At 42.8% G+C, this 13837-nt stretch overlaps 1 non-coding gene across 1 annotated transcript; it reads left to right on the top strand.

The window, feature by feature from the left end:
• The first annotated feature begins 1737 nt into the window (after window positions 1–1737).
• Window positions 1738–1896, top strand: LOC132016920 (U1 spliceosomal RNA). The gene has a single exon (XR_009404058.1). It is a non-coding gene; the product is annotated as a U1 spliceosomal RNA (small nuclear RNA).
• Window positions 1897–13837: the final 11941 nt, after the last annotated feature.

Below are 13837 nucleotides of genomic sequence, written 5' to 3'. Positions count from 1 at the left end.
GACATTATCCATTTGTCACATTTTAGTGACACACTTTGGGGAAAATACTCCTGACTCTGAAGTTAACAGTGAGTCAGAAAGAGAAATTCAAGAAACTGTGATGGACTTTCCTTTCCCCACTGTGAATCCTTCTCTCTTCAAGGTAGCACCTGGAGCCTGAAAACTCCCAAGTACTTGGAAGTGATTCACTCAGCTCTCAGGAGGCCTCCCCCTCCTGCGGCAAGCCTCAGAATCCCCCAGGGAGAGCTGAGGCCCAAGGCCTCCCTGAGGTTTCCTACAGAGCTCCAAAGCCAGCCAGAGGATTGCCATGGAAGAAGGAGCCACAGTTGGATTCTTCTCTCTCACAAGCGAGCAAGCGGGGAAGATGTAAGAGAAATTATTAATATTTAAATTACTTAGACAGCTGGGCGCCTGGGTGGCTCAGTGGGTTAAGCCGCTGCCTTCGGCTCGGGTCATGATCTCGGGGTCCTGGGATCGAGTCCCGCGTTGGGCTCTCTGCTCAGCAGGGAGCCTGCTTCCTCCTCTCTCTCTCTCTCTCTGCCTGCCTCTCTGCCTATTTGTGATCTCTCTGTCAAATAAATAAATAAAATCTTTAAAATAAATAAATTAATTAATTAATTACTTAGACAGCTGTTCAGTACAAACAAACAAACAAACAAAAACCACCTATCCTCAGAGAACAGAGAGATGTGGGTGGTGGTCATATTTCTCCCACAAATTGAGTGTAAGACCTTGGATAAATTGTCCAGGACCATAAGCTCAGGGCTATAGTTGGTACGAGGTGCTGAAGGGATCCTTGAAAGGAAAGCCCTGTATAAAGCGAGGGGCAACATCCAAATGCAAATAAAGAGGCTCAGAAGAGAAACAGAGGCCAAAACGGAAACAGGAAACACCTTTGTTCAATAAACATCCGTGAAGGCCCTTAGAGTAACCAAGAAGGGCAACTCAGGAGACCTTGAGGGAGCTCAGGGCTGAGCTGGGGATTATCTCGATGCAGCAGTGTTTAGACAACAGATTAAGTGCTGAGGGTCAGAGTCGCACAGACGCGGGGCTGGAGGCTGGTTTAGCAAAGTAGGAAACTTCACTGAAGAAATAACATGGAGACTTTCAGCTCCTGCAGAATGTGGAGGAATTAGACAAACAGAGAAAGGAGACTCCTAGTCTGTCCCCATGTTTGTCCAGACTGGCCCTGAGATCACTGTCAGAAGGTGAAGGAAACTACCCACATGTGTTTGGGTTGGTATCAGGAACCAGGAACACACATACACTACACTTTGTAGAGGACAGGGACACAGGGTTCTGCAGATCTAGAAACTTGCAGAGCTGGCTGGGACCAGAAACTCTTCCTGAGATTCCAACTTTATCTTGAAATTTGATATCCTTTGTGAAATATGTGGAATTTCCAGGGCACTATAGCAATTATGCCCACATCATTCTTCCTCTGGTCAAACATCATTCTTTTCAACTTTTAATGGGGCCATGGATTTTTAATCACTAATTTAAGTTCTCCAGTACAGTGATTTTAATAAGATAAATATTTTTCTTTCATTTAACAGTAAATGGTTTGGTCCAGAGTCCTGATAAACTGATTATTACTTCTGAAAGGCTCATGTTGCCCATACTGATTAAATGTGATGGCACAAAGAAATAATAGTATTTATATGGAATGATTTTTAAACATTCAAAATATATATCTAATCTTTTAGCTCTGGATTTCTTTTAATAACCTTGAAATTGATACTTACCTGGCAGGGGAGATACCGTGATCATGAAGGTGTTTTTCCCAGGGCGAGGCTTATCCACTGCACTCCAGATGCGCTGACCCCTCCAATTTTCCCAAATATGGGAAACTCAACTGCATAATTTGCGGTAGTGGGGGACTGCATTCGCGCTTAAAAATAAAAAATAAAAAATAACCTTGAAATCATATGCTCAGCTTTTCCAAGATAGAAGAAAAGAACAACAAAAGGAAACTGATCTGTCGAGTTACAGCTAGCCTCACTCAGAAAAGAGAAATATTTTTAGTTGCTAACTAGACACATTGCCACAGAACAAAAAGTATAGGTCAAGAGAGAGAAGAGCAGATTAAATAATAAGATGCATTTATTTGCTGGAATTTTATCACCACACTTTTTTAAAAGACTACTTATCCAACAGAAGTAGGTTAGATTTATTTCTTAATTACTACATTAACAGATCCCTGAACATTTTCCTGATCAGTTTTATGAATTGATTAATAAGGCAATCATAGTTTGGGATAGCTTTTATATGCCACTTGATATTGATGTCATCTATTAAAAAAAAAAAAAAGGCCAACTGAACACCTGATATCCAGTAAAGCCATGTTCAAAAATTGCAGTCTTAGAAAAATAATGGAATGACCATGACCTCAAGTACCTTGAGCCAAATAGCAACTGTCAACTCCTGATAGCAGTATTTGACCTCAGAGCCAGGTGACAGAAACCAACCTGAAACAGCCATTTTCTCAAATTCAGTTAAAGATAATAAACCATGTTGGGAGAAATCATCCACCGGAGTAAGGAAGCCTCTTATAATCAATGACCTAGAAACAGGCACCATGATTTGGGTGAAAAGGATCAGTTGCTAAGGGACTCTGGGAATTTGTTGCTTTAGATTGAATGCGTGCTAGATTTTGGCAGAGTTTTTGGCTTTGATGATTGTTACTGTTTTGCTTTCTTCTGATTCATTTTTAGCTCTTCTCAAGGAGTATTTCAACATCCATGAAAGTAGAGAGGACAGTATAGTAATATCCCCATCTCGACCCATCTTGGCACTCCAGAACTACCACCTCAGGCCACTCTTGTTTCATATATACTTGGGCATCATATCATTTCACCCATGAATTTTAAGTGAATATTTAAGTGCATATTTCTAAACCATTTAAGTACACATTGCTAAAAATAAACTTTAAAAAAAAGTACGAATCCCAAACCATCACCACCACTAAATAATTAGCAATAATTCTTTAATCTCATCCAGCGTCCACACAGTGTTCATTTTTCCTAGTTGTCTCCTCAGTGTTTTTTTTTTAGTTTGCCCAAATCATCCAAATAAGGTCCACATGTTACAGTTGACTGTCACAGCTTTCGAGTCTTTTTTCAGTCTGTTGGTGCCCCTCCTCCACTTTAATTTTCCTGGCCATTCAGTTATTGAAGACAGAGAGTCATTTGTCCTAGAATTTCCCACATTCTGGGTTTTGCCCTCTGTGTCCTATTATTTTCTGAGAGGTGATGGTTAGATGGAGCCCTGATTAGATTCAGGTTTTATTTTTTTTGACAAGACTACTTTATTAGAGGTGTCATGTGCTTCCATGAGAAGCGTTATGGTGCCTGGTTGTCTCTTTCTGGGATGTTGGTGGCCACTGTTGATCGATGGTCTCTGTTAATATAGGCTGTTTAGAGAAAATCGTTGAACCACAACCCTGAGGAGGCTCTGTTTGAAGAAAAAAAAATGATTACAAAGAATTTTACTCTGCTAGGCACTGTGTTCTGCCGCACACAGGCCTCATGTAATCACTCTAACGCCTCTATGAAGTGGTGCTATGGGAGAATTTGAACCTCCAGTCAGTCTTCCTCCAAAGCCCACTGTCTTAGCTACCACAGAAACAAAGCACCTTGAGAGGGCGAGGTGAAACTGTAGCCAAAAGATTTATTCTTTTACAGTAGACCAAAGTACCAAGTAGCCATTTATTAACTGGCAAACACAATCATTGAAAAGGTCTATCCTCCAGTGGGAGATGTGAGTTTGACTGTAGTCGGCACCATCTTGGAACAGGCAGGGAAAGAGGCACAGGAGGTTCAGGACAGCCTGCACCAGATAGGCCCAAGAATGTCACTAAAATGACTAGAATCTATGAAGTGCTCTTTCAAGCCGACTCCGCCCTCTGCACAAATCAGCTTAGAGTTATGTTACCCACTCTCCATGTGCAAGGGTTGCCAAAATTAGAGTCATTTCATTAATCTCCCATGCCAGGGAGAGGTGGCTATATATCACTCCAGGTTACACTGACAGCAAGACAATAACATTACATTTCCACAGTGCATCAATTAGCATTTCCCTCAATTCATTTGCCATCAGAGTCTCTACAAAAATACCTTACAGCTAAAATAGGTCTCTCTGTCTTTTAGACTTCAGCCAGACTCATTTCAAGATAAACATTTTATTTTTTGGTATAAAGGAAGAAAAGTATGGAGACTTCACTTCAAATGGCATCTCTAAGCAAATAAAAAGATTAATATGTTTTTTTTCAAATGCTTGTCTCATCCCCACCAGGGAATGGTGCCTTATGATTAGAAGCGGGAAGAGGAGGAGACCCGGTAAGAGGAAGGAAAGGAAAAGAAGAAAGGAAGGACTCAAACCTATGGTATTTAGGATGCTAGCTTTTATTAGAATATTTACGGAATTTAAATAAGTGTTAAAAACAAAACGAGGTAACCTGATACAGATGCTTTGTCATATAAATGTATCTTTAAAAACAAATGACCAAACAAACTCAAAATTCCTTCTTCTTCACATATCTTCCTCTCTCACAACTCACTTCTAATCACTTTGTTTAGGATTCTAATTCAATATTCTGCATAATTTATAAGCTCTGAAGGGGTCACCCCAACTTCCTCAACAGTGTTTATTAACAAGCAATAGTATCATGGTAGAGATTTCTAGAAACTTTTCTCTGAAATAGTATTCCTTCCCAGTTCTTTTTAAAGAGAAATTTAAAGACAGTCATGTACAATAGGAAAAGAAGAATCATTTATAGTAGAGGAAGATATTATTAAAAATAATGAGATCTCAAAGAATGCATTATAAAATAAAAACCAGAGGCAGGAGAGAGTCAAGGGATTTGTGCTATCATCATTTCACTATTGCTACAACCTCCAAGAAGTCTTTGCAGACTTGCAAAGATATGCAGATCCACATATCTGGTTCTTTCAACTCACTAGGTTTTGAAGTGTTTCTGTAACAATTTATTAAATGTTAGTCCTTGCATACAGTTTCGCTGCTCTGTTATCCAGCTTTTTTGTCTTTGCCCCATGGACCATTTCATGTCACAAGACAGTGAACATAAATTTTGATAACACCAAACATCTCTTATACTGTGCTCTGAAGAAACCACTCAGGGAGTAAGTAAAGGTCTCACAAACGATGCAACAGACAGGAAAACAAAGCCGGGCTGCTTCAGACCAGGACCCGCAGAGCCCCGCTGCAGACAAAGGAGAACAGAGACTCCCGGGGCTCCGCGAGCCTCGCGCATGCGCCCTGTTAGCGAGATCAGGTGGCACGGGGTAAGGGGGTGGAAAGAGCGGGGACCCGCTGCAGTCAGCAGTCCTGAGCAAAAATGCTGCTCTGCAAGTCACTAGCTCTGTGGGTCGGGGCAAGTAGCACAATCTCTCTTAGCCTCAGTTTCCTCATCTGCAAAATGAAGAAAATACCACCTTCCAGATCTCCACCTTGGAGATGACATGCACAGCTTCTTAGTATGTGGTAGATGCTCAATAAATGGTATTCATTATCATATACCGTTATAGCTCTGATCGTCATCCCACATGTGTAAGGGACATCACCATAGCAACATTGCTGTCCTTAGACTGATTATGTAGAAGACTAAATTGAAACAAATTTAAATAATGCCTACCCCTCTTTCAGACATTCTTTTAGAATTCTGGCTGTCTGGAAGTGATTCGTGTGAGTGGGCTGCCTGCTCACGTGCTTCCTCTTGCCTGCCTGCTCACTGCTCCCTTCCTCTGTTCAGACAAGAAGAGAAATTCCAATCTGTGGGTGTAGCAAGAATACAGTCTTGAAAAAGCTCTATGGAATGAATGGAGCCACCATTTTTCAGCAGCAAAAAGTCTATCTATAGACCTCCAAACTCAGAATCCAAAACGTCATTATTAGCCTTAACATTCTGAATTAATCAATCCATCCTAAATCCACACCTCTGAGACAGACATAAAAGCTGAATATACTTCCTACTCACTATCTGCTTCAGAATGTTGTTGAAATATTGATGAGCTTTGAATACAGTGTATTAATATAAAGATATTATAGGCCACATCTGAAAGCCAAACTTGATCCTGGAGGTAAAAGGGATCAAAGACAGATATTTACTCTACACATTTTCTTTCTGAAGCTACGTGGGAATACCAATAACATCCAGGCCAGCTATTCATTTTACTGGTTTTTTCCCTCCCCATAAAAGAAGATTTCTGGGATTATGAAGGCTACATACCAACTGACCTACTCTGAGAATAACAAAACAACAACAAAAAGCACCAAAGGAAATAAAAATCAACAGTTCATTCCATTGTTTTCCCAGTTCCAAACACATACACACACCACATATATGCACATCTACACCTGGCTGAGAAGAAAAAAAATAGCCTTTTAACAAAAAAAAAGGGCATTTGCTTGGGAAAGTCTAAGTCTGTGAGAATAATGGTGAGGCATTTCTTCCTATCTTACTATTCCTTAAACATGGTCTTGCTGAATATTTCCCTTCCCCAGTTGAAATTACCACAGGAATACTATAGAAAAAGCTCTGTCCAGCCATAGGGTCTAGGCTGGATCCATCATAAAATGTATTTTCCCACCTTCCCAGGAAGACTTATGACAAAAACCTATATTTATTCTTGGGAGGTAGACAAGGGGCTAAAAGAAATGCAGACGGATCCGGTAGGCTCAGAAACATATTTGTAGGTGACATAAGATTGAATGTCAATAACTGATATTTGGGATGGGAGAGAAGTACGAACAATCCCAAGAAAGCTCAGGAAACACAAGACAGCCAGGCGAGCCTGCTTCCCTTCGAGAAGACTGGCGTTCTGCTTCTCTGCTCTGTCCCAGGGCTTCAGACAACCTCCCCCACATACGGTACTTGGAAACAGCCAGATGGAACTAAAAGGACCACGAAGCTGATGCAACATCTTCCCATGGGCTGTCTGGCCACAGAGGGGGCCGTCAGGGGTGGTTGTCACCGCAGAGGAAATCTGACTAAGGAACCAAGGAAGAAAGGCAAGCCTCCTGCATCTGGCCGTCAGCAATTCAATCGTATCAATCAGTCAGAACTGTGAGTTCTGAACCAACTCGGCCACGTCAGCCTGTTTGGTGAAGAGCCTTTGAAGCTTTTCGCAGGATGTCCTCAGTGGCCCTTCCCTATCCACATCCAAACTTATCCAGTGGCCTAGGAAGCCCTAGGACTCTCTGGCCAGGGCCGGCCTCACCTATGGCTCTGTCTAGGTGTGATTTTAAGGGTAATAAGAATCTCTTTCTTGGGGGCGCCTGGGTGGCTCAGTGGGTTAAGGCCTCTGCTTTCGGTTCGGGTCGTGATCCCAGGGTCCTGGGATCGAGCCCCACATCGGGCTCTCTGCTCAGCGGGGAGCCTGCTTCCTTCTCTCTCTCTGCCTGCCTCTCTGCCTACTTGTGATCTCTGTCTGTCAAATAAATAAATCTAAAAAAAAAAAAAAAGAATCTCCTTCTTGAAACATCCTTTTTCCCATCCCCAATGCCCCTCACCCATCATCCCAGGCTGAATGCTTCAGAGAGGCCAATCTTTGAACCGCCCTGTCCAGAAAGAAACTTTCTTTAAAATGCAAATGCATTTAGGCCAATTTTTAGAAAGCAATTTAGCTGGTGTCGGGTCCCTGAGGAAATAGAAGGCAGAGGACAGGGAGGCAAGAAAACTGCTGGGGCAGGCAGTCTATGCGGGGGTCCCCTGGGGGTCTCTGAGCACCCCAGGAGAGCAAGGAGGCTCTGGGTGTTGAGAGAGTGGCCTCGGGTGACAAGTGACAAAATGCACTGTGAGCATGAGAATTAAGGCAGACAGGGAGGCCACATTTCTCCCCATCTCTTCATTTGGGCCCTGGCTGAAGTCCTTAAGGATCTAGAATAGGTTAGGCAAGCCTGTTATAGACATTTTTCATTCTCCCACAATGGGTCTTGTTTTCAATGATCTAAAATAAGAGATGGTCAACTAGGGTCCTCAAGCTAAATCGGGTCCACCACCTATTCTGTACCTATGAGCTATGAATGGTTTTGACATTTTGTAATGGTGGGGGATAAAGTCAAAAGAATGACATATGAAGGGGCACCTGGGTGGCTCAGTGGGTTACAGCTTCTGCCTTCGGCTCAGGTCATGATCTCAGGGTCCTGGGATGGAGCCCCGCATCAGGCTCTCTGCTCAGCAGAGAGCCTGCTTCCTCCTCTCTCTCTCTCTGCCTGCCTCTCCGCCTACTTGTGATCTCTGTCTGTCAAATAAATAAATAAAATCTTTTTAAAAAAGTGATATATAAGAATGAAGAAGGAATAACATATAAAAATTGTATAAAATTCAAATTTTACTCCTCATCAGTAAAGTTTCATTGGAACACAGACACACTCATTTGTTTACATATTACCTCTGACTGCTTTCCACTCTCAAAGCCTCAAATATTTATTACATGGTCCATCATAGGAAAGGTTTTTGGATCCCTGATCTAGAAGGTGGTTAAGAGCAGGTGGCCAGTGGTCGGGGTAGATGCCCTGGGCCTTATTAACTTCTCAGGCTAGTCCCTTAATTTCCCTATCTGTAAAATGGGGACAAATCCTTGTAAACTGAGGGTAAGAACTAAACTAAGTGCCCAGCCTAAGGTCTGGCGCATTGTAAGCACTCAATAAACGATGAGCCATTATCGTGTTTTAATGTGATGAAGTACTAGCACGTAATATCAGTCTTCTACACCTCCCTGTCCTCCATTCAAGTTAGAATGCATCTTGTGCTTTAATGAAATGTCCTTGAACAAGGCTCTGGAGTGTAACCCGCTTCAATATGGCCACCACCACCAAAAGTTTTCAGGAAAAAACTTGCACAGCAGGAGTTGACAGTCATCTTGCACCAACTTCTAACCCCTTGAAATTCGACCTTTTATCTATGTCCCATGACTTCAGGTAAAGCAACTAAATCAGCTTATAACCATCTTAACAACAACAACAACAGAAAGTTAATTAAGGCAGAGAGGTGATCTGACTCACAAACACCTCTGACAAGGTTAGGCGGACTTAGCAACAAGAGCTGAAATGAATCACTGCTTGGAGAGCTCTCTCAGCAGGGTGAAAGCAACTAGTTGAAAGTCAGGTACCTTGGAGTAGAAGCTCTTTGCTTTAATTCAAGAATTTCCAGTTTTTTTAAATGCTCATTAGTCATCTGAGGCGTGTGTGAGGGATTAAGTTAGAGAACAAACATTGGAAGGAACAAAGCTCGGAGTAGCCTGAGGGTAAAAAGGGAATGGAAGAATTCTTGAAGATGTAAAATGAAGGGTGTCGGGAGCTACTGTAGGCACTGACCTTCTAGAAACCACTGAGCACCATGACAGAGGTGGCGAAGGCAGGCCATGGCCAAGATTTGCCTTGGTTCTAGCCTTTGATCTAATATAAGAGGACAAGGGACAGATGCTAAATACTTGGGCCAGGCCGGAATGTTAATAGCTACCGTTCTGTGAACTCTCACAATACAAGTGCGAGGCCGTCTGCTGGGTATTTCGTAGGCATTATCGTATTTAATCCGCCCAGTCCAGTCAGGTGGGCTTTCCTGGCTCCGTTTTACAGATGAGAAAACTGAGGATTCAGAAAAGCAAACAACTTTCTAAAACTTACACCGCTAGTAAACGGCAGAACTGGAATCTTTTGAATTTTTAAACGTGTGGACTTAGACATACACGCACATGTAACTAAATTCAAAAGGCGTATAGTGAAAAATAAGCGAGTAAGTCTCCTTTCTTCTCTCCCTTCATAGAGGAAGCTGCTAGTGCCATTTCTTTTGGATTCACTCAAAAAATTTCGTGCCATTAACAAACGTGTGCGCATGTTCATTTACTCACAAGTGAAGCAGAGTAAGTGCACTGCCCTGTAGCTTGTTTCTCCCCGCCTTCAACCCTTAGTAATATTTTTTTTTCGAGAACTTTCTATGCTGGTATATGTAAAGCTGGGACTCGAACGGGACTACCCAGCCCCCAAATCTGCGCCGATGAGCACTTTCCCACATTGCCTCCGTGTACCAGTGAGGAGGGACCCAGAAGGCACGAGTGCCAACCTTAGAGTCTGGCTCGTAGGGGGAACTCCTCATTGAGCACTTGCTATTTCTAGGACACGGCAGTTAATCCAAAGAACAGCAAGACCTAGTTTTTCCCTCTCTTCATTTGGATTTAAGCTGCATATGCTTACCATCAATCATGCAAGCAGGGAGTTCCCCAGCACAGACAGAAGGTGCCAGAAGGTTTCAGGGGGAGAAATCGTGGGAGGTGAAAACCATTCAGAAAGGAATAGAGAAAGCTCAGAAGGGAAGGGAAATGGCATGAGGAAAGGGGAGGCTGGTGGCTGGGTGGCAGGTGTGGAGAGCTCATGAGGAAGGTATAGCCTGGTCAGACAAAGCTGCTTGCCAGCCGTGGTGTGATCCCACGCGGCTGGTTGTGGTATATATTGCAAGTACTTTGCTATTAACAGGGGAAAGAGTCTTAACTTTGTGTCCACTTGCAAATACGAAAGTGGCTCCCAGCTATAGTGAATTTCAGAAGGTAGGCCCTGCCCTCCAAGACAGGTGGCGGGGAGGGGCGGATTATTTGAGAAGCTGTTCCACTTCTGTTCCCAAGACTTGTCACCAGATATTCTGAAGATGTGTTGAGAGGGAGCAGCATATTGTAAAAATAATTCCACATCTAAACCCCAGAATCCTATGTGAATGTTTCCCTCCCTTGCTTGCGGCGTGATGGGCTTTCTTGAATGCAAGTAAGAAACTGCATCATCTGGGCTCTGTAGAGCGTGTAAGGAGACTGTGGACTCGGAACTCATTTGAAAATGATGAAGGGTAGAACTGTAGCTTCTATCCAATTCTGGATGGAGACTCTAGACTGCCTAGATTTTGTACCTGTAGACTATCTTTTCAATGAAATTAAGTAGAAGACATCAAAAGGCATATGGATAGTTTTGTTTGTTCACTGGTCCTATTTATACGTGTGTGTGTGTGTGTGTGTGTGTGTGTGTGGACTCAGCATAAAATGGATTTCTTACATTAAGTCATGGTTCAAAATTGTGAAATCCATATTCTTCTCTAGAATACACTACCTCCTGCAATGCAGCAACCTATTCCTGAGGAATCCAGGCGACTGGACCATGCCTAGGTGAGCAGATCTCATACCCAAAGGAACTTGAACCTCATTAGGAAAGCCACACATTACAAAGACTGAGAACAGAAGGGAAGACCCCGTTGGTGATATAACCCACTGCAGGAGTGTGTGGAAACACCATGCTTCAGGACTGAGTCACAGGGAGCTGGCATCTAACAAGTCAGCATTGGTAATTGCGGCCATCCAACGAGCCAGAGCTGAATGGCATCAGTTTGGCCCTTTCAGTGAAGCTCTGGCTCTGAACAGTGTTTGTCTAGCCCGTGTGCATTGATGTGAATGGGACACGTGGGCCAGGCTCCACACACAACTTTAGTGTGCAGGGGAATTACATGGATGCTTTTCAAACATCCAGGTTCCCAAGCCCTACCTCCAGAAATTGTGACTCAGAAGGGGGTAGAGTTCACAGCCCACGAACACGTGGAAACCACAGGAAGAGCAAAGCATTCCATTTCCATGATGACACTTAGGTCAGTTTCCATCTATTGGCAAGCAGAATTGAGCAAGTGTACAGGGCTGGGGGGTATGAAGCACTGATAGTTTTTGAAAATTAGATCTTAGAGGGGCACCTGGGTGGCTCAGTCTTTAAGCATCTGCCTTCGGCTCAGGTCATGATCCCAGAGTCCTGGGATGGAGCCCTGTATCGGGCTCTATGCTCAGCGGGAAGCCTGCTTCTCCCTCTCTCACTCCCCCTGCGTGTGTTTCTTTTCTTGCTGTGCTCTCTCTGTCAAATAAATACAATCTTAAAAAAAAAAAATAGCTCTTAGGGCCTTGTGTTTAGGAGTACCTTAGCGAACTGTGTGTAGAAGTGTATGCATGTGCACATATGTAATTTAATTCAGGAAGGGCAGAAAATAGGGCACTAGGAAGAGGAAGATCACAAATGAGTAAGGGTATGGGCTTCCTTCTTTCTCATATAACATTTGGGGGACAAGATCCAATCTCCTCCATCTGTCAATTTAAAAAGGGTAATGATATGAATGAGGTTGAGGAGTTCCTTGAGGCTTGGAGGCCCTTTCTAAAGAGTAGCAGGTAGAATAACTCACAGTCCCAGAACGAGCCCATGGAGCATCAGATCAGGACCAGGAGATGACATTGTTCACATGCAGGTCTGATGTGAACAAGAGAAGAGACAGAGGACACATACCTGACCAGTGTACAATTTAAACTATAGTTGGTTCTTTTGACAGGTAATGAATAGAGAAACAAACTTTAGAGTTATTATCCAGTAGAGGAACTAAAGGTTATTTGCTCAGAGCCATTATGGTTGAGCCAAGATAGGCATTCAAAGCTTCCTTGATGAATATATTTATATTTATATATTTATATATATATATATATATATATATATACACACATATATATATTTAATTTATATTTAAATTTATATTTATTTAAATTTAATATATCTGCTTATTCTGGATGTGAATGGCTGGCTGGCCACATAGGTGAGGCCAGAATTGACAGTATAGGGTGTACCTGGTTGGCACTCAGCAAATATTTGTCAAATGAGTTAACGTCTTGTTTACGAGATACACGATGTCGGGTCAGATGGCTATGAAGCACTTGAGCCTAGCCTGGTAGCTTCTCTGTGACTCCTGGGCGATGATCAAACGAGCTGTTATCGATCTCTTACTTATATGCCCAGAACGATAATAATAGCTAACACTTCTTGAACACTTTCTAGGTGCTAAGCATTTGCTTTGTATCTATTGACTGACCTCATCTTTATCACTATCCTCTGGGGCAGGAGCTGCTACGATCAGCATTTTACAGAACGGGAAGCTGAAGGCTAGAAAGGTGGATTAACACAGACCCTCACTCTACAGAACATATAAGAAAAATGTGAGAACAAGTAAATTGTAACGAATGGTTGCTGGATGGGATTCACCCATGCAATAGGAACTTAGAATCGTTGGGGCAATAGGAGTTAGCCCTATAAGGAAAACAATTATAGCCCATAGAACTGGAGAAAAGTTCATGGTGGAGGTAGTATGTTAGCTGCATCTTAAATTCCAGGCAAAGGACGCTTGGGTGGCTTAGTCCACTAAGTGTCTGCTTTTGGCTCAGGTCATGATCTCAGGGTCCTGGGATCAAGGCCCACATCAGGGTCCCTGCTCAGCAGGAAGCTTACTTCTCCCTCTCCCACTCCCCCTGCTTGTGTACCCTCTCTTACCATCTCTCTCTCTCTCTGTCAAATAAATAAATAAAATCTAAATAAATAAATGCATAAATAAACAAAATAATCCAGGAAGTAGGGAGAGAGAGGCATAAGGAATCAAGGAGACAGGGTAAACCAGGGTCCAGAGCCCAGAATGGAGAGGGTATGCTCAGAGGGCCTTCCTGCCTGGAATGGAGACTGTATGTCACGGATTAGTAAGAAGTTAGTTTGGATAATATGGAATGAGATTATAAAGGACTTAGACCCAGGCAAAGGGGTTGGCTGCTTACGTATGAAGCTTTTCCCTATTCTTTGCTAGAAAATAGCCCCAAAAGACCTAACCATTAGCTTAGCAACAGTCTGTGAGAAGAACGAGATCAGGTAGCTGCTTAAAGGCCCAGAGACCAACATGGCGGTGGCTGTGCTAAGCCAGGTCTGAAGACAATAGACAGGAAGAAGAAAAGAACCAGCTGTGAGACCCTATTATTAAAAAATAAGCAACCATCCT

The sequence above is a fragment of the Mustela nigripes genome, chromosome 4, assembly GCF_022355385.1.
Source record: "Mustela nigripes isolate SB6536 chromosome 4, MUSNIG.SB6536, whole genome shotgun sequence".
NCBI lineage: Eukaryota > Metazoa > Chordata > Mammalia > Carnivora > Mustelidae > Mustela > Mustela nigripes.
Note: the sequence above shows the minus strand (reverse complement) of the source record. Positions and strands in the feature narration are given on the sequence as shown.